Below are 21,744 nucleotides of genomic sequence, written 5' to 3'. Positions count from 1 at the left end.
TTCTTGATGATGTGACCTTCTGGGGCAGAAGGACCAGATTGCTGCCCTCAAGCCAAGACTACAATAGGAGCTTTGAGCACCTTGGAGAAGCAGAACTGAGACAACAATCAACCAGACTTCAGCATGACTGGGACAGCTCATTTCCACATGTCTCCTGTCCCACTTCATTCTCTACTCAAACTGAAAGCTCACACCCCCTCACCCAAAGGCAGGCTTTGGAATCAGTAGACTCTTCTATCTAGTGCTCCTTCCAATCCATCCTGAATAATATCCTTTCTCTCCTTTTCACCATGCCCCATCTCTTTAGTTTGCATATTGTGGATGCTTGGCAATATCTAGCTTGCTTTTCAGGGGAGAAGCTTTTGTGGCCTCTAAACTCCAGCTCCAAAAGGACTCTGTGAGACAAGAATATCAACATGTGAGAAGGCATTTGTAGCAGTTAAGCTAAATAAAGATAAGGATTTTGCTAATTACAGAGGAAATGGACAGGAAGAGTGTCCTTGCTCTAAATATTTGGGGAAACTCATCAACAATCCTAGAATGTCTGAGCAGGCTCTGGCTTTGTAAGTGGAGTTTTAGGGTAAAGGTCTAGGCACTGCTGACCTCAGCAAGCTAGACTTGGCCACCCTTTCCCAACATGCCAATTCAAGATAGAAGTAATATTGAAAAGCAGAGCAGGATTTAGGCAGTGTGGTCACACTGGGAAGAAGTACAAATAATGAGCCTTAATTTCAAAGTCACTGATGTCAGGTTTAGGTTCAATCCCAGACAAGACAAATTCCTAATTAAGCAGTCTTGATCAAGGTGTGATCCTGTTCAATGTTCACTCATTGTCTCGGCTGACTCTCCTAAGTCTGTTCAGATAAGTTGTCAGAACTGTGTGAAATCCCTTACTGGGTAGTACTCAAGTCTCATCCATTACTTTATCTATCCAGATTTTATCCATCCAGCATGAAATTTGGAATTTCTGGGAAAATTTGTGTTCTCTCTCTGTCTCTGTCTTTGTCTCTGTCTCTCTCTCTCTCACACACACACACACACAGAGACATACTCACACATGGAGAGGTAGAGAGGGAGGCACAAGTTTCTCTCTTTAGACCATCTCCCTTCTTGACAGGACACTTGCGAATTTGTATATGCAGCTGGCTTTACATTCAGCATGTACACTGCAGAAGGGGTGGGTGCTGAGCTGGATAGGTCATACCACTGAGCCTGAGATTCTGTTAAAACTAGATCTGATGATCCATTTTCTTGAGGAAACTAACCTTGGGGGGTGGGGGCGGCAGTGTTGGCTTTTGAAATATGTTATCATTATGTACCCCATGCTAGCCCTGAATTTCTTGTACCCCTGGCTCAGCCTGAGTGCTAGGGTGATAGGTTTGTGAAAACACACTAGAAATTTTACTTTAAAGTACCAAAAGTATAGAAATGGAGAATAAAGTAGTAGCAGGGGTTTGGAATAGTGGAGGTGTGGGAAGGCTACAAAGGGGCATGAGGGAGATCCTTGTGGCGAGGGAATAGCTCAATATTTTGATTACATTGGTAGCCCCACAAAAGTATACATGTAATAAGAAGATGGGACAGAAGTTGATATATATTGTGCCAATGTCAAGTGTTTTAGCATTTTTAGCATGCATAGTTATGAGAAATGGATTTAATGAGGAAGACTGGGTAAAGGGAAACTTCTTGGAAATCTATACTTTATTTCAAGATTAAATGTTAAGAAGAGAATGCAGGAAGATGGCTCAGTGTATACTGGGAGCTTGCTGGCCAGACAGTTCAGCCAAAATGACAAGCCCTAGGTTAAGTCACAAGGCCTGTCTCAAAAACTAAGGTAAAGGGACGGAGATGACTCAGCCTTTAAAGAGAAGTTCTGAGTTTAGCTCCCAGCAGCCACATTGGGTAGCTCACAGGCTATTGCAAATCCAGCTCCAGGGGGTCTAGGACCCCCTTTTGTACTCCTTGGGCATTTGTGCTTACACATGAACACATGTGATTAAAATACAAAAATCAATATTTAAGAAAATAATAAAGTGAAGGAGTGATTGAGGGGGACATCCTGACATTAAACTCTGGCTTCCACACACCCCCACATGGATAAGTTTGCCTGTGCGCACACAGATGCACATGGATATAGCACATGTGTGTGCACGTGTACACACACACACACACACACACACACACACACACACACACACACACACACTACACACGCACAAACCCTGACTTACCTGGAACTCACTTTGTAGACCAGGCTGGCCTCAAATTCAGAGATCTATTTGCCTTTGCCTCCTGAGTGCTAGGATTAAAGGTTAAGTCTCGAACCTGCCTGGAAAAGAACAGGGGCTATTTGTGTGATAATTTGGCCAACATTCTCTCTGTGTGTACTCATCATACTGGAGATGAATAAGCAGCTGCAATTGTCAAGAAAATTGGCATCCCTAAAGTGAAACCTCCAGTACTGAGACCACAGAAAAGTGTTTTCTCAGGGCCAGCATCCAGAAGCTCAGGCAGTTGTTGTCTAAGGAGGCTGGGCTACATCTCAAGCTGGCTGCTGAACGTAGCAATGTAAGCACTGTCCATGTTACTGTTTTTGAAGACCTGAGAGATGCAAGATTGAGGAAGTTGTGGAAAACATCTGATGCCTTGTACTCTGTGGCCTGGACAGAGTCTTTGTAGAGAGGGCTTTAAGAAGCCAATGCAGTGGCCTGTAAAGGTAAAACCTCAGTTTCAATGGAGAACTCAGGATATTGGAGATGATAAAGTCAGGTCATGTGATGTCCACTAAGGGAAGCTTCAGGTATAAAGTGGAGCCAGCCTAAGCCCAAGAGAGAAGCTGGGTGCACTCACTGCTCGTGGTAGATATAGAGGGATGGGGCTACCCAAGCCATTTAGTGACAAGATTGCATTATGAGCCCCAGATGCTGGACATTAGAGTTAACAAGGTTTGGTATTTTCCTTGCTGGATTTTGACTTCGTTTTGATTGGACCATTTCTTGTGTTGCTAACTTTCCACTTTTAAACAAGACTAATTGTTCTGTGCCATTATATGTTGGAAGCCTGTGGTGGTTTGAATATGCTTGGCCCATGGGAAGTCGCACTGTTAAGAGGTGTGGCCTTGTTGGAGGCAGTGCGTAGTTCTGTTATGGATAGTAGGCTTTGGGAAGTGGCAGGGATGCTGGGGAAATTTGTGTGTGGAAGGGAGTGGTGACCTCAGAGCAAGTGCCCATCCCGCCAAGCTTATTGCTTATGTGTTTGCAGTTGAACAAGGGATAGTTTATAGTATGTTAGGTTTTTGTATGTCCTGGTTATTTTTTCATTTGGATGTAAGAAGATATGATTAAGTGTCAAATTGACAGGGGATGGATTGTGATGGCTATTCTTGGTTGTCAACTTGACTATATCTAGAATGAACTACAATGCAGAAATTGTAAAGATCTTGTGAAAGGGAAAAGAAAAATTTAGGTTGAGGTATGATGCTTCATGCCTTCAATCTCAGCACTCAGAAGACAGGCATGCAGATCTCAAAGTTCAAGATCAGTCTATAGAGCAAGTTCCAAGACAGCCAAGCATATTCAAACCACTGCATACGTTGTAAGTCTGTAGCTTTTAATTTTATTTTATAGGAGTTCACAGTTAAGAGACTTGTGGATTTTAAAAACACTTAGGACTTTTAATGTTGGACTGTATTTCACATTATCAAAAGAGACTCTAGGGATAGGGAGTGAAAGGCTATGGCTTTGTCCATGTTGGCTATGGTTTATTTGCATGTTGAGTTGACAAGGAGCTGGGGTATAATAGTTAGTTTAGATTATCTGGAAAGGAAATCTTGGCTGCCCTGTGTCTAATGGGAGTTGTCTTGATTCAGTTAATTGATGTGGAAAGACATAGCCCACTATAGGCAGCACCACTCCCTAGGTAGGAAATCTTAAAATGTATGAGTGGAGAAATCAAGCTGATCATAACCAAGTAATTCATTCATTGTGTGTATACATTTCTCTGTGCTCTCATTTGCGGGTGTGATGTGATGAGATGTTTAAGGTTCCTGCCTTAACTTCCCTACAGTGATGAAATATATAACCTGGAATTGTAAAGTGTAAACTTTTTCTCTCCTCAGTTGCTTACTAATCACGATGTCCCCGATGGAGGAGTTAGAGAAAGGACTGAAGGAGCTGAAGGGGTTTGCAACCCCATAGGAAGAATAACAACATCAATCAACCAGATCTCCCAGGGCCTAAACCACCTCTAAACACCAAGGAGTATACATGGAGGGATCCATGACTCCAGCCTTATATGTAGCAGAGGATGGCCTTGTTGGGCATCAATGGGAGAAGAGGCCCTTGGTCCTGTGAAGGCTCGATGCCCTAGTGTAGGGGAATTCGAGGGCGGGAAGGTGGGAGTGGGTGGGTGGGTGGGGACACACCCTCAGAGAAGCAGGGGGAGGGGAGATGGGATAGGAGGTTTCTGGAATGGGGAATCGGGAAAGGGGATAACATTTGAAATGTAAATAAATAAAATATCCACAAAAATGATTTATGGTTTTTTATAGTATGGTATGGATTTTTTGCCTGCATATCTGTCTATGCACTGTGCCTGTGGAGGCCAAAAAAGAATGTGGGGTCCCTGGAACTGGAGTTATGGATAGCTGAAAACCACCGTGTAGGTGCTGAGAATCTAACATGGGTCCTCTGAAGGAGTAACCAGTTTCATAAGCAGTGAGCCATCTTCAGCCTCTTTTCAGAGTATTTTTTACCCCAACAGAGATGAAACAGGGACAGCTCTAATGTGCTTGTATATCATGCCTTGTGTGCAGTCCCTAATACCACAAAACAAAACAAAACAAAACAAAACAAAACAAAACAAAATCCCAAATCAGAACTAGGGAAGGGGGAGTCAGTGAATACGTGCATCTTTCTTTTATTGTACTCCTTGGGTTTGTAGTTTAGTTTGGAACTATCCGATGGTGGTGACTTGAACAGTCTGGGAAGATTCTGTACCTAATTAAGACAGCTCTTCTTCCTGCCATAGCAGAAAAAAAAGAGAGAGAGAGCAGAAAGAGGTTAAGTTCTTTCAACACTTCAATCTGAAAAGTAGCATAAGGTAGGAAGAAGGGGGCAGGCCAGGGAGCTGAGCTGAGCTGAGCCTTAGGGTCCTGAGATGACTCGCACCAGGTTACCATGCAAAGCCTGGAGTTCCTCTGGGTCCAGAGGCAGCTGTGTTCCAGAGGTCAAGTTCCATGAGAGATTGCCTCCAGAAATAACGCTCTTGGAGGAAGAGCAGTTCAGCTAGCCTCAAAGGGTGTAGTTTGAACAGAAGCCAGAAGTCTAAAACAACTTCTCTAGGTTGCTTCCTCCAGTACACCCGAAGACGTGGTGTACTTTGAAAGTCCAAACCTTTCAATGGGATCAAGTGGTTGTACTGTGGAAGTTAGAAAGGGTGTAGAGTGGGAATGTCTATCACAGGCTGTCAGATACCAGACACACCCTACCTTTCAGAGGCCCCATCTTGATCGTATATATTGCATGCACCTCCCTGAAATATCTTCAGCTCCTCTTATACGGTTAATGTAACCCAGAAGTTGATAGAAATTGTCTTATCCATATTCTGGTACCTGAGTAATTCTGCCATTTATTAGATGCATGGTTTTGGATAAGTTGTCTAAAACACAGTCCCAGTGTGAGCCATGGAGGGAAAATGGCAACACTAAAAAGTTTCTAAACATACAACTGTCTCGAATTCAGGGGTTCACGATGTAGCTGAGATGGTAGAGTGCTTGCCTACCCAGCACAAAACCCTGTCTTTGATCCCAGCACTGCATAAAACAAGGCATTGTGCAACCAGGGAGTCTACATGGGACTGACCTAGGCCCTGTGCAAATATGTACCAGTTGTGTAGCTTGCTCTTCTTGTGGAACCCCTAACACTGGGAGCAGGGGTAAATCTCTAACTCTGACACCTCCTTTTGAGACCCTTTGCTCCTGCTGGACTGTTTCATCTAGCCTCAATAACAGAGGATGTTCCTACTGCAACTTGATATGCCAAGATGGGTTGATATCCATGGGAGGCCTCCCCTTTTCTGAAGAGAAGAGAAGATATGTTGGGGGATTGGAAGAAGACGGGATACAGGAAACTATGTTTGGGATGTAAAGTAAATAAGTAATAAATTAATTAAAAAAAAAAGACCTGGTAGTACTGGCCTGTAGTCCTATCACTAACAAAGTGAAAGGAGAATCAGAAGTTTAAAGTCATCTTTGGCTACATAGTAAATTTGAAGCCAGCCTTGGATACATGAATCCTGGCTCTAAAGAAAAACAAGTTCAAAATGAAACATACAATGAGTTTGAGTTGTCTGGAAACATTTGCCTATATTGCAACAACTTCCCTGAATCTTGCTTCTCTCTGTGTGTACAAAGGGTACACTTTGCTCTACTTACGTATGTTGCCTCGCCAGGCAATAGCACTGACTGCTGTCTGGAACACCTTGGCTCTGATATAAAACTATTATATGCTATGGACTGCTGTGGATTTACTAAAAACAATGTTTTCTTTTCTTTTCTGTTTGTTTGGTTGGTTGGCTGGGTTTGTTTGTTTGTTTGTTTGGTTGGTTTGGTTTGGTTTGGTTTGGTTTTTCGAGACAGGGTTTCTCTGTATAGCCCTGGCTGTCCTGGAACTTTTCTTACAGAAAAATAGTTTTGTTTTCTTGAGACAGGGTCCCACTCTGTTGTCATGACACTCGCTTTGTAGACCAGACTAGCTTTGAATTCACAAAGATCTGCCTGCTTCTGCCTCCTACATGCCACCATACTTAACCAGATATAATTGTGTAATTATGAAAAAAAGCCTTTAAATATTTTATTCCACCATTCTTCAGAATATAAGTATCACATTAATACAGTTTTGGACTGAATTGTGTTCAAATGTTAGGTTTTTTTAATTGTATGAAGAGCTGGAGAAGTGGATCATAGACTAAGAGTGCTTGTTGCTCTTTCAGAAGACCGGAGTTTAGTTCCTAGCACCCAGTTAAGTATCTCACAACTGACTCCAAGGGATCCAACAGAATTCTGGCATCTGAGTGCACCTGCACACATGTGAAGATACATGCACATACACATACACAGAAATAAATAGTAAATCAATAAAAATAAAAGTGCTGTTTGAGTTGCTGACTTGAGCTTTATATTTTAAAAAGTTAAATGAATTTCTGTCTTGGGATTAGGACAGACTTTTTAAAATAAAAACATTTTAAAGGTGTGTGTGTGTGGGGGGGGGTGACACGAATGTGTAGACATGGTTACGTATGTGATGGGGGAGCATACATGCATCTGTGGAGGTCAGAGGACTTGAACTCAGGTGCTTGTGTTGGCATAGCAAACGTTGTTATCCATTGAGCTGTCTTGTTGGCCCTAAGACAGAAGTTTTTCACAACTTCGAAAATCGCCATAAGCATACTTCTGCCACTTCTCTATGTATTTGTGGAAACTTGTTCTCTCAGGACTGATGATTATAAAATCAAAGCATCTATTACACCAAAGATGCTCTATGCCTTACTATATTGAATATTAAGCCAAGATTTAATTCTTTATGTAAAAATAAACAAAGGCATCCATCTTATTAGTATGCAAATTTGCCTTCTTCTTTAATAAATGGTAAAATGATATATTTACCGAGGGATTATTTAAAACTCTTTCTTTATGATTTATTTTCAGTAAATGTTTAATTTGTATACTTATTTTATATACCTAGGTTCCTGTAAAATTTTTCAGATGATAAAGAGTCCCACATAGTAAAAGAATAGGAAGCTCTAGCTTAAAACTCTCTGCCCCTCACTTTGTTTATACGTTAAATGGGGGTAACTCCTGCCCTTACGAGATTTTCAAAAGTGTTTGGCACTAAATAGTTGTTAATCTATGTTACTCTCCTCCTTGCTCTGCTTTTTTTTTTTTTTTTTTTATGAATGCTACATTACCTTTTGCTCTGGAAGCTTCTGTTTTTTGTCTTCTAGTTATCTAGAATCAAGCCCGAGACAGTCAGTAGCTTGCCGATATGGCCTCGTTGGCAAGGCTAAATGCAAGGGATCTCCTAGTGTTGCTGATGGAAACCTAGAATATGCAGGAGGGAATGCTGTAGTAGTTTGAATGAAATGTCTCCCACACTCTCGAGCATTTGAATACTTAGTCCACAGTTGGTGGCACTGTGTGGGGAGACTAAGGAGGTGTGACCTTGTGGGAGGGGGTGTGTCATTGGAGGCAGGCTTTTAGAGTTTAAAGACACCATTGTCGGTTTGCACTCTGCTCTCTGATGCTGTTTTAAGATGTGTGCTCTTAGCTTGCTGCTCCAGTCGCTCTGCCTATCTGCTGCTGTGCTTCCCAACCATGATGACAATAAACTCTAACCCTGTGGGACTGTAAGCCCAAATAAGCTCTTCCTTCTATAAATTGCCTTGGTCACAGTGTGTTATCACAGCAATAGAAAAATAACTAATACAGATGCCAACATTCCATCTCAGACATACGAAGGGAACATACTGAATTATTTTATTTCAATATTTAATTTCTTTTTGTTGCCCTAGGGATTGAACCCAAGGAATACTAGGCGAGCATTCTATCTCTGATCCATATCTGCAGCCAACAGATTTAATTTGTTGCTTCCTTGATACACTGTTACAACAGAACTGTTCATGTAACAAAGCCTGCCTTTTGTCCAAAGATATTTCAGACAAATGTTATATGTCAAATAAAACCATAAACCAAAGGATTTTTAATATCTTGACAACAATGGCTTCTTGCTCAGCTCAACAGGCACAGAAGAAGAACAAGAATCAACTCAAGGCTATCATGATGGGTGTTATCAAATACAGCAAGAGAATCTCAAATGGACTAAGTTCCACTGAAGTCCTGTCCTCTGCCTTGGTACTTCAATGTCCCGTATTTCAGCCTGTGGTTAATCATGAGGTACAGTGGCTAGAGGAATGGGTCAGGAAATGAAGGCAAGAGGTGTAGATCAGGTTTTAGTTATCCATTCATTCAACATGGTTATCCATTTATCTGGTTAGATGCTGCAGGCCTTCAGTCCATAAATTTTGGCTAAATAAGTGAGTGACTATACTGTATTTGATAACCCTCAGACATGTCCCTTCTCTTGCATGAAATTGACCATCAGTAGTTGTATAGCCTACAAGAAGTATATTCTAAAGCAACTATTAGAATTGTACGAAGGACCACAGGGGCGAGACCTCTAGAGACGTTGAGTGTTCCATAACGAACACTCTGTCCTCTGTGTAATAGGTGTGTGAATAGCTGCTATTGTCATGTGAAATTTATGTCCTAAGTCTATTTCAAGGACACCAGATATATTCTACCTATCTTGTTTTCCCTCTTTACTTGTGGGAAAGCCAACCAAAACTAGAATGAGTGAGAAAGAAAAAAATTCTAGGGCTGGAGAGATGGCTCAGAGGTTAAGAGCACTGACTGCTCTTCCAGAGGACCTCAGTTCAATTCCCAGCAACCACACGGTGGCTCACAACCATCTGTAGTGAGACCTGATGCCCTCTTCTTTGCATTCATAAAAATATGACATAGAGTTAGAATTGTCTTCTGCAGTGTTCTAAGTGTTGTAGAGAACAGAGCTCCACTTGTCTTCTCAAAGGCATTGGATAATATTCCCCCTAAAAGATAGCTTGAAGTCCTGTGGAAAACTTGCTGATGTAAGGACTTTCCACTGTAAAATTACTTTTATAATCTGAGTGTGGTAGTCCCTGCCCATAAACCCAGATACTTAGGAGGCTGAAGCAAGAGGATCACAAGTTGAAAGGCTTTCTCAGATATATCAAGAGTTTGAAGCAAGTCTAGACAATGTAATGAGATTCTCTCTTAAAAGAAAAAGTAAGGAGCTGGGGATATAATTCAGTGGTAGAGAGCTTGCTTACCATACAGAATACACAGGTAGTAATATACTAGTGCATCAGATGAAGACAGAATGACAAGGTAAGAAGAGGTCATTAGGGTGATCCTGTTATCTGTTATCTGTTATCTAGCATGTGTATAGCAAGGTAACTTAGGACCCCCACCTCAAACACACAACAGTATAAACTGAGAAAGGATGAAGGTCACATGAAAATGGAACCACATTGGAGTTGTGAAGCTTCTAGTGAATGAACAACTGGAGCTACCTGAAACTGGAAGTGGATATTCCTTTATAATATGCAGAGGATGGCTCTGCCAACATGTTGGTTTTACATTGTAGCTTCTAAAAATATGAAACAATAAATATCTGTTGTTTATAGTGCTGTGTTACAGCAATTCCAGGAAAGAACACAGTCTTCACCACATACTTCCCTCTGCCCTCAGTGTAGTTGTGGTGGCTTTTTCTCTTCTTCCCATAAGTACAACCTGAGAACTGTGCCTTGGTCTAATTAATGTGGTCTTCTGGGTGGAAGAAATGCTTAGATAGAACCCTGAACTTCATCTCACATCTAAAATAGACAAAAAACAACAAAACAAAACAAAACAAAAAAAACCCATAGAACATAAAACAACAACAACAAATTCCATTGTTTCACTTTAACCTTTTTTTTTTTCCTTTTCTTCCGGAGACAGGGTTTCACTATGTAGCCCAGACTTCCCTTGATCCTCCTGTTTCAATATCCTAGCACTAAGATTTTAGGCATGTGCTTCCACACTCAGTTCCTATTCTTGTTTTTTTTTTCTTTCTATTCTTTAGATACATAAAATGGAAAGGCAAGAGTGTATTCTATTTTCTTCACTGCTCTCGGGTTTGATAGAAAACAGCAAGACCAAGGCTGGAGAGCTGTCTCAGCAACTAATAGCATCTGTCCTATAATTGTGAGGACCCATGTCCAGATCACAATACCCACAAAAGAAGCTAGCCATCCCTGAAAATGCCTGTGAATCTAACTCTCAGAGGGGTGGAGACAGGTGGATGGCTGGAGCTTGCTGGCTTAGAGCCTAAACAAAAAGAAGCAAGCCCCTGGTTCCAGAAGAAACTCTGCCTCTTCCATCCTAGAAGACATAGATTTGAGCAAGGGATGAAAGTCAACATCAATAGCCTTGTAGTGTTTTGTTCCTGACAAATGTGAATAACCTGACTCTGATAAGGACGACATAGCAGACAACCCCAAACTGAAGCACATTCATCCAAAATGGCAACATCAGGTGGAGGATCATTCCGAGTTTAAGAAGTATTAAGAAAAGAAGCATGACAAGTAAATATGTGATTTTAGACAGACCATGGGTGATAAGATGCAGTGATATAGGTCACCAGACAAGTTAAATTTGAATATGAATCATGGCTTGTATACAATGTATTGTTTCTTTTCTTTATTGTTTTTGAGCTGTGTTATTGCTATGTTGTTCAAGTTGGCCTCAAACATGATATCCTTCTGCAAGTATGTACCATGCAGTACACGCTTATATGAGAGCTTGAGGGTGCGTGCTAAGCTCAGACTTCTGGGGAAAGGAGTCAGAGGAGCTCTTTACAGGGGATATAAAGAGGGGGCTTAGGCCAGGCATGGTGGCACACCCCTGTGATCTCAGCACACAGGGGGCAGAGACATGAGGATTGCAGGAAGTTCAGATAGAGCCCAGGCTATGCCATAGGACTGCATCTAAAATAAAGGAATTGACACATAAAAGAGGGGGCTTAAGTTGGCTGCAGTAGTCATTTTTGGATTTCTGTGATTAAGTACCTGAGAGAAATAATTGAAAACAGGATTTCCATCAGACACCGTGAGGAAAGAAGGGCAGCTCTGTACCGTCTGTGAGGGTAGGAGCATGACAGACAGGCTATTCACATTATGGAGAGCCATGGATCAAGGGCTAGACCACCTTGAAGGGCTCACCCCTACTGACCTATTTCTGCTAGTTGGCTCTACCTCTTAAAATTTCCACAGCCTCCTCCCAAAATAGTGTCACCAGCTGGGAAACAAGCATTCAACATATGAGTGGGGAAGAGGGCACTCCAGACTCAAACCGTAAGAGTTGAGAAAGCTTGTGAGGGTTTTGGGTGCTGATGAGACATGCATACAGAGGAGATTGGGTGTTAGGATATAGGGAAGCCACTTGAGCCTGAAGGAGAAGGAAGCCACCTGCCTCCTGAGGACAGACAACAAGGCAAGGATTAGCAGATTGTGAGCCGCCAGGCTGAGGCTACCATGGCCTCTGAGGTAACAGAAGAAGAGTAGACATAAGCAAAACAGCTTGAGGTTGAAATGTTGAATACAAGCGTGCTCACCCATGGCCTTTGCCAAAGACATATCAGCCCCTAGATTGATAAGTATAGATAATCAGGTTAGGGGAATGACCATAAATTAGTTAGGGTAGCTAATAATAAACTGGGGCAGAAAGAGAATGTCAAGTGGTCATTAAAAAAAAAAAAACTAATGAAGTGATTTTTTTCGAGAACAAGATGAGCTTTGCAAGCAATAAGAATAAGGTAGTAGCCAATTAACAGCCAACAGAATGGGGAGAGATTGTCATTAATAGGAAAAATCCTGAGAACAGTACCAGGCCCCATAATAAAGGGAAATCAGCAAGGTAATGATGCTGATTCAGAAGTCAACGGGGGATGGGAATTTCCATTCAATTATGAGATACAAGGTCCAGAATGAGAAAGTACTTGAGTGTTCTTACAATGAGCCTCATAGGAAGTGTTTTCTTTTTTTCAACTTTTATTTATTTGTGTGTGTGTGTGTGTGTGTGTGTGTGTGTGTGTGTGTGTGTGTGTGGTGTATATGCAGGAGGCCAAAGGACAACTTTTGAGAGTAGCTTCTCTCCTTCTACCATGAGGGTCCTGGGGACAGAACTCAGGATGGCAGGCTTAGCAGAAAGCACCTTTTTTGTTGTTGTTGTTGTTGTTGTTGTTTTTGTTTTGTTTTCTTGGGATTTTTCGAGGCAGGGTTTCTCTGTATAGCCCTGGCTGTCCTGGAACTCATTCTGTAGACCAGGCTGGCCTCGAACTCAGAAATCTGCCTGCCTCTGTCTCCCAAGTGCTGGGATTAAAGGTGTGTGCCACCACCGCCCAGCTACAAGCATCTTTATCCACTGAACCATTTTGTGGTTCCTTTTTAATTTCTTTCCTTGCACTTGGGAAATAGAAGCAGTCAAATCTCTAAGTACCAGGCCAGTCAGGGCTACATAGTGAGACCCTATTTCTCTCAAAAGATGGCCATTTTAGCAGGTCGTGACAGGTCACATCTGCTATCAAAGCATTTGGCAGGGGAGTTTGAGGCCACCTTTGAGTTCCGATCTGAGCTACAGAGTGAGATTCTGTATTTTTTAAAAAAAGCAATTTCACATTTCAAATGAAAATAAATGCCCATATATTCATTGCTTAACTTCAACACATGGTCAGTTTTATTTCATCCAAACCCTGATCAAATATCCCCGCAAAATGACTGGTTTGAAGCAAAATTCTAGTGGATGTTTTTGTTGTACCTTTTATTCTAATGATTTATATCTATAAAGCAGATACAAATTACATACATACATAGAACTGAGGTTGAGGGATTAAATTCATCTGTTTTAAATTGTTTTCTCAGCAAGTAATATATTCACAGGACTCAGAATACAAAAGGTAGGAGACAGTAGGGGAAAGAAAGGCTGTGTGAGGGGCTCTGTGAATAAGAATGTTTGTTCACCAGCCTGATGACCTGACTCTGATTTTCAGGAGCTATATCGTGGAAGAAAACAACCAGCTTCCACAAGTTACCCTTTGACTTCCATGTATATACCATCGTATGTACTCAACAGTGTTCGTTTTTCACACACACACACACACACACACAAGTTTCATAACTCTTTACAAAAGGAGCCAGATGTAAAAGTGAAAGCTTTTAGTCCCAGCACTCAAGAGGCAGAAGCAGACATAAGTACCAGCCTGGTCTACAGAGTGAGTCCTAAGCTAACCATGACTACATAGTAAAACCCTGGCTTTTTTTTTTTCTTAAGTGTGTGTCCGATTCCATCTTTCTCCCCAGGCTAAAGTTCCCAGCTGCAGTCCATTTGCCAACAGCTGTCTTTGAAGAAACCAATATTAATGTTTGTGTCTCCCTCATCAAGTGTTCTATGCCAATATTGTCAAATGCACTGCACACTACACACACAGACTGCTGGGCCTTGCTTCTCCGGCTCACTACACAGCGATTGTTTCATAGCAGCACAGGACAGGAACGGCACCCACTTTATGGACTAAACGTAATGCGCTACGATTGGATTTCAGGATGTTTCTCATCAGATGTAGTTACAGATACTGGTGCAGCGCCTGCCTCTTCTTATGCAGTCATCCTGCACAGAAGCCTGTGGGTAAGACAAAGCTCCTTATGGCAGAGTTGCTGAATGGAACGAATGTTGTGTAACCTTGATAATGCTACATTATCCTTGCTCAGGTAAGTGTTGTTTGAATTCTGCCTGTGCTCTCTTGGCATGTCTTGACTGCTTCTTCACACCACCAGGGTCCCGTAGCAGCCCACTTGGAACATCCCAACCTCAGAGACACTTCTTTCTGTGACTTTAGCCTTCTATTGCCACCCCCACCCTCTGCTCCGAGGCCAGTCCTCACAGCTAGCCCCCTGTCTGCCCTTCTTTATCTCTCTCCTTTCCCAGAAGCCATTAGTGGCTTCCGTTCAGCAACTTCCAGTTCAGCCCATGGCCAGCCATTTTAGCTCTGCCTGGGTTGCCTCCCTCTTGGCAGCACCTGCTCTGCCAGTCCCCAGCCTTGTGAAAACCCTAGCCCTGTGTGCATTCTTGCCATTACCCTCTCTCAGGCAGCCTGCTCTTGCTGGAGAAGGTCAGGAAGTTGGCTCCACTACAAAGCCTGGCTGGCCAGCCCCCACTGGGGCCCCAAGGGCTATGCGGCAGCGGTCATTTTAGACATCGATATCACATTTCTCTCAGTGATTGTTCCAAATCCTTTCTATCTCCTCATATCCACTACCTGACTCTTGCCTTTAGAGCCCTCTGCCCAGCACCAAGCTTTGGATTTTAATGAACAGACATAGGTCATTAGGTTATACCCTCTTTCACCTGCCCACTGACCCGCGCCTTTCACCTTCCCACCTCCAGCCTCCCTGAAGTGGAGACTTTCGGCTCAAGTTGACCCCTTCCCTTCCAGCTTTGGCACTAGGTTCCTTTGCTTTCCTCTTACTCGGCTCCAGACTCTATCTCCCTTCCTTTTGGATTAGCCTTAACTCTCTACTATGTTTTTTTTTCCTCTTTACTTAAGAACAATTACCACCTTACCACCAGACTTCTTAGATTTAGCAATCTTTAGAGTTACACAAGGAACTCATCTGCTTCCTGGCTTCACTTCCTCATCCTGTTTGCTACAAAACCCAGAAACCATACCAGGCACGGTGGTGGACCTTGGTAAGCCCAGCATTGGTGAGGTGTGTGGAGGAGGATTGGGAGTTTAAGGTCAGCCTGGGGCATGCAGTAAGATTCCATTTCAGAAAATAATAACAAATATATAAAATAGAAAAAAAAAACATGACATCAACCAATTGTCAACATCTTATGTTTTCTTCTAATGTTTTCAAATGCACTTATATAGGTATATATACTTTTTTGTTTTACAAATTGGACCATATATGCAAACTTTTTATCATAATACATTTTAGGATATTGAAGCCTTGATACTTATCGTCTGGCTTCAATTAAGACAATTAACTTCACTGACTGAGTCCAGTTTCTCTTGTGCAAAACACAGACTATTACAGTAACTTCTTTACCAGGTTTTATGAAAATTCGATGAGATAAAACATATTACACTGCCTGACATCTAACAAGTTGGATTGATATTAGCTCCATGGCCTTCCACAGCAAATACAATAATGAGTCCTGTCCTTGTGATGTCTAACAGAAGAGATGAAAGCAACTGCAGCAACTCTCCAACACATTTCTCTGACACAAGCTTGGCACATGTGCAAATATAGGAGTGCACTGCAAGGTTCTAAAAACACAATAAAAAAAACAATGTTTATTTGCGGATTTAATGCTGTCAATATTCACCTGCAGCCAAGGCTATCCTGGAATTCAAAATGTACCTCAGGCTAGACTCAAACTCAAACTGAGCATAGTGGCAGACACATGTAACCCCACTTTTGGGCCTGGAATACAGAGACAGGTGGATTCCTGGAACTAATTGTCCAGCCAGCTTAGCCAAATTCATGAGCTTCCCTGTTCACTAAGAGTCCCTGTCTAAGAGAATAAGGTGGAAAGAACAATTAACAGTGACAGCTGATGTTAACCTCTGGTTTCCACATGTGCAGGGGAATGGACATAAGTTTGAGGCCATGTCTCCATAGAATTCCAGACCAGCTTGGGATGAAGTATGAGGCAATGACTCAAAACAAAACATAACAAACATACAATAACTCAGTAACAAAAATAAACAAGCAACCAAAAAGGAATGAGAGCAGAGACAGGGATGAAAGTGGTGACAGGCAAGGGACAATAGTACATGCAGTGCCTCTCTCTCTCTCTCTCTCTCTCTCTCTCTCTCTCTCTCTCTCTCTGTGTGTGTGTGTGTGTGTGTGTGTGCTGGGACTTGACCAAGGACCTTGTCACTGTTAGACAAATCTGTACCAGTGAGCGACATCTGCACTTTGAACTTATTCCACAAGAGGAATCACATAATCATTTTGCTTACATTTATCATCATATTTAACATGTGACCAGACACCTAGTACCTAATGATTTTAATTTCCTACTATAATTTATTTTAAAGGGAACTTCAAAACACTCACATGAATAAAAACCTAGAATTATAAGCCACGAAAGTCTAGGAAGGGACACAAGGAGAGATACTTGGTAGCTGTCTATTCTCTTCCTCCCAGAGGCCACTTTGTAAATCACAAACGCTTCCTAAATTGCATGCTTATTATTTCCTAGGCAGCCTACTGTTTTTACACACAGAACATGAATCCATCTTTACAATAACCTACGAAATAGGTAACATCATTGCATTGTTCCCATTTTCTTAGGAAGAAACCTGGGTTGTATTTAACCTTCCCTTGCCACTGTTTCCAACAGACAAATAGAAATAGTAATGGGGATTGAGGAAAGAAGCCAGTGCCTGCCCCACTTCCAAGCTTAGGGGAAGCTTTCTGGGGTGGGGGTGGGGAAGGAAGATGACAGAGACTACACCCAACCACTGACTCTCCCAGTGGCTGAGATTTTTTTTTTGAGCTAGAATATGGCTTATAAAACACAAATGCCTCCCCCACAGAGTTCCATTTATTGGTCAGTTTAATTGTCCTTTGAATAGGCTAATTGGAATGTCCAACTTGATGTCAACCTTGTTAGATGGACGTTTTGATTAGAAGAGAGACCTGGGTTCCTTTGAGGAGAGGCCAGATCAGGGTAAATAGTGGTTCAGGAGGATGGTGAGTAGCTGGAAGGAAAGAAACAACAAACAAGGGAGGGAGAGGGAAGCTGAAGATAAGCTGTCCTGTTCTTTTGTCTCTAATTCAAGTTCTTTGAGGACAGAGGGCCCCAATGAGGTCCTGTTTACCTGCTGATCCTCACAAGGCATATGTACTGTTCTTCAGTTTCCTGTGAGTTCAGCCTCATATGGTAAAAAGGAAGAGACTCCTTTTGAGGGAGAATTGTTTGTTTGTTGATAGATTTCACATAGTTCAAGCTGGCCTTGAACTCACTATATTGCAGAAACTGGCCATGAACTCTTAATGTTCCAGTTTCTACCTCTCAGTGTAGTAGATTTTGGAAGTTCATTTGTTTTGAGATAGGAGTTCACTATGTATCCTTGGCTGGCTTTGAATTTACAGTGATTTGTTTGTGTCAGTTTCATGAAATGCTGGTATTAATGATGTACAGCATTAATTACTGGGCATTTTTGTAGAAGTTGTCTTTTTTAAAAAGGCTCCATGAGTGTCTAGCCTGTCCCCAAACTCTCTGTGTAGCTATGACCAGCCTCGAACTCCTCATCTTCCTATTTTTACCTTCCAAGTGCTGGGATTACAGGCATAGGTTCTACATCTTACAAGAAAGCATATCCATTCATGAAATTAATAATAGATTTTGCCAGACTGAAGCAAAAACTCTTAACTAGAGGTACATTTACCCCTGGTTCCACATATCATTGCATAATGAGAATTCAGCGTCACCCAGGGTTCATTAAAGGTTCCCGACCAAAGATCAATGTAATGGAGGAAGCCTGAAATGGGATTTTCAGTGCAGTCCTCCAACAGTCCGTTTGTAAAGGGAAAGATATTCTTTGTGTAGATTAAACAGTTTTAAATTGCTCAGAGGAAACTGGAGCCCAAACAGAAGTTTCTCATTGTGATAATAATAGTAATAATAATAATAATAATAATAATAATAATAATAATAAAAACAAGCTAAGAGTAGAAAGGGCTAATCGCTGGTAGAGGAGGCATTGCCTAATTGTCCCAGATGTAATGTGTCATCTGGACCCTATATCACAGCAGAAAAAAAAAGACAGTTTATAATCAAAATCCCCAAAGACTGATTTTACCATATGAGTGAAGCTAGGCCATAATTCCTTTAGTTACCAGCCTGCTGAGAGCATGACTACACTAGAACACAAAATGGCTTTGTTTTCCTACTCAACAGTGGAGAGATCCCACACAAGACTCAGCCAACCTTGGCACTTACATTATCATTTCTATTTGTAAGGCAAGATTAAAAGAGGCTTGTCACTTGGTAACGTGTTCCATGTAAACCCTTGGATCTTTGCTATGGTCAACACAGAGCAAGTGCATCTAATGTTTTATTTAGCTTTTTTTTTTCTTCTTGTCACTGAGATCCAAATGGTAATACTATGCTTGGTAGCTTTCCAGATAACCAATGAGACACTGGCAAGTATCTTTCTATGAAGTCAGATTCTTTTCTTGCCAGGAAATTAGAGAGTGCAGAAAGCCATGTGCACACTGACTATATCACTGGGACTTCAACAAGTCACAAGTCCTCTTTAATTAGGTATGGCCTACCTTGAATTTCTGCTTTTGTTTTGAAATGGGGTTTTATGTAGCACAGACTGGACTTAAGCTTACAATTCTCCTGCCTTAGCCTCCCATGTGCTAGAATTTACAAGTGTACCCTATTGTTCCAAGCTTGGATTTTTATTTTAGAAGTATACCCACACCAAGAATGGTGGCACATACCTGTCACCTTAGAATTTGGGAGGTATCAACCAGCCTAGACTAGATAGTAAAAATCCCATGCCAAAAAAAAAACCCACAAACAAATGAACAAAACCTACAACCAGGTGTGCTGCAGCGCTTGCTTCTCATTCTAAATCTGGACGGCTAAGGCAGGAGAGCCAACGATTTGAGCCCTGCCTGAGAGACTGTGTCTCATAAAACCAAAACCCCAAACCAAACCAAAGGAACTCCAAAATCTCTGTAGCCAGTCATTTTGAACAGTGATAGGTAACTATGTTAAACCGAATACTAAAACCCAACACGTACAAGTTAAGTTATTTGATCAAAAATATAATTAGATTAACAATTGTGATAAAATAAATAAAGTAAAACTTATATTCTGCCATCATTGGTAATTTCTTTTTTTTTTTTTTTTTTGAGACAGGGTTTCTCTGTGTGGCCCTGGCTGTCCTGGAACTCTCTCTGTAGACCAGGCTGGCCTCAAACTCAGAAATCCACCTGCCTCTGCCTCCCAAGTGCTGGGATTAAAGGCATGCGACACCACACCCAGCCATTGGTAATTTCTTTATCCCAAGTAATATTGGATACCACAACTTTTAAAATTTAGACTTCAGAATAAAAATGTTGTTTAGCCAGCACATGCTTATAATTCTAACACTCAGGAGATGAAGGCAAGAGTTCCTGAGAGTTTGAGGCCAACCTGGAATTACAGGCAAGTCAGGAATACACATGAAGACTCTGTCTAAAATTCCCAAACAAAATAAAAGAAAGTAACAACATCAAAACAAGTGAACAAAACAAAACAAAATAAAATCTGTTATTTAGACAATTCACATATGAACTATATTAAAGGCCATTCACTGTCAGTGGAACAAAGACTGGGAAATGCACATTGAAAACAATCAGCTGGCAATACTTTATAAGGTTAAACATACATTCATCATATAATCATTCTGCTACATACTTACTCAAGAGAAAGTAAAAAATACATCCATGGGCTGGCAATCTGGGTCAGTAAGTAAAAGCACTTGCTGCCAAGTCTCATGATCTGAGTTCAACTCCTGGGACCACAAGGGTGGATAGAGAAAACTGACTCCTGCAAGTTGTCCTCTGGCCTTTCCAAACATGCCTTGGCCCAGAAATACCCTGCCCCTTCATACACAGGTACACACACAAAAAAGAAATATTCTTTTAAAAAGCTCAATCCATAAAAAGGTTTAAACACGAATGTTCACAGCAGCTTTCCCAGTAAACAAAGAGACCAACTGTACCCAACATCGATTTAGTGATAAAATAATGAGCAACAGATCCAGGAAGCAACACAGATGGATTCCAAAGATATTATTCCAAATAAAAATAACCAGATACAAAATGATACACATTATGATTGCATACATTAGATTCTTCATGATGAAAAAGAGATAAGTGGTTGCCTAGAGCCCGTGGTGGACAAGCAGGAGAATTAAACCCAAGAGGAAATGTTACGTAGCCATGGAAATGGTCGGCATTTTTTATTGCAAGCTTCAAATTGGTGCAATTGTTTTGCTGTATTGTTTGAGACAGGTTCTCCTAGAGTCCAGGGTGGCCTCAAACTAGACAGCCAAGGATGAGTTTGAACTCCTGATACTCCTGACCCCATCTCCCAGGATCTGGATTTACAAATATGTGCCACTATGCATGCTGGGAAAATCTTAAGGAACTGAAGATTGGGACTTTATTTTTTTTTCTTTATGGAAAATTTATTGCAACTCTCCAACAGCTCATTACTTTTTCTTTTCAACGTCTTGCTCTGCAGCTTCCTTCGCCCTTTTTGCTCGGATGCCAGAGTCTGGCATTGGCACAGGCCATTCGGAGACTGGCAAAAAAGCCTTAAAGTTCTTTTCTTCTGTGATGACTCTGGCCTTTTCCTTTTTGTACACATTCCAGATGGGCATCACGGGTCCTGTCAGCTGCGTGGCCAGCTTAAGTTCTTCAGCAAAGCTGTCTCCTTTCTTTGGAGCAGAAGGCTTCCTGGGGAAAAGTATGAGCTTGGGGTGGTCCTCCTTCAGGTGCTGCACGTTGGCCTGCAGTGACTCCATGGACTTGTTTCTCGCCTCCTCGGGTCCACAGAGATGCCGATGGTGCGAGCTATTTTCTTGTGGATGCCAGCCACCCTGAGCTCCTCCAGGCTGAAGCCCCCTGCCAGCCCAGACCTTGGTGTGGTATCTCACTTTAGGGCACCTCATGATGAGCCTGATGGGGCCGGTCGCGGGACGAGGGGCGATGCTGCACGCTTTCACCTGCCCTGCCTTGTGCCTGCAGATCTTGTGCGCCTACTGGTTGAACCAAGTATCCACACTGCTGCCAATCCTTGTGGAAGTGGGGCTTCAGGATCATGCCATTCCGGCTGGGCGCCACGGCTGCCTCCTATACAGGAGAACGGGCCGAGCAGAAAGGCAGAACTTATGTCTATTAAGTAAGCCTTCCGAATAAGCTGTGGTCATTGTAAGGAAGCAGCTACTCTGGAAAACCTCAGTGCACAGGTTTGGTGAAAGTAACTGACTTGTGTGCTGTTTAAAGCTAGGTCATATAGTTTAAACAGGCTTT

The 21,744-nt window shown here is 41.9% G+C and overlaps 1 protein-coding gene and 1 pseudogene across 3 annotated transcripts in view; both read right to left on the bottom strand.

Moving 5' to 3' along the window:
- Positions 1-4,901: 4,901 nt before the first annotated feature.
- The window catches only part of Fam122c (family with sequence similarity 122, member C), a 57,768-nt gene continuing 40,925 nt past the window's right edge, over positions 4,902-21,744 (bottom strand). The window contains exons 9-10 of one of the 3 annotated variants that reach the window (NR_153100.1): positions 7,966-8,098; positions 4,902-5,019 (exon numbers count right to left, since the gene is read on the bottom strand). The gene's annotated coding sequence lies outside the window, so the exon portion shown is untranslated. Of the gene's footprint in view, positions 5,020-7,965; positions 8,099-21,744 lie in introns of those variants that run through there. The other 2 variants (XM_006541548.1, NR_153099.1) reach the window with 2 other exon arrangements.
- Positions 20,885-21,594, bottom strand: Gm14585 (predicted gene 14585; annotated as a pseudogene).

The sequence above is a fragment of the Mus musculus genome, chromosome X, assembly GCF_000001635.26.
Source record: "Mus musculus strain C57BL/6J chromosome X, GRCm38.p6 C57BL/6J".
In the NCBI taxonomy this organism is placed as follows: Eukaryota; Metazoa; Chordata; class Mammalia; order Rodentia; family Muridae; genus Mus; species Mus musculus.
This window is presented reverse-complemented; position numbering and strand designations above follow the sequence as displayed.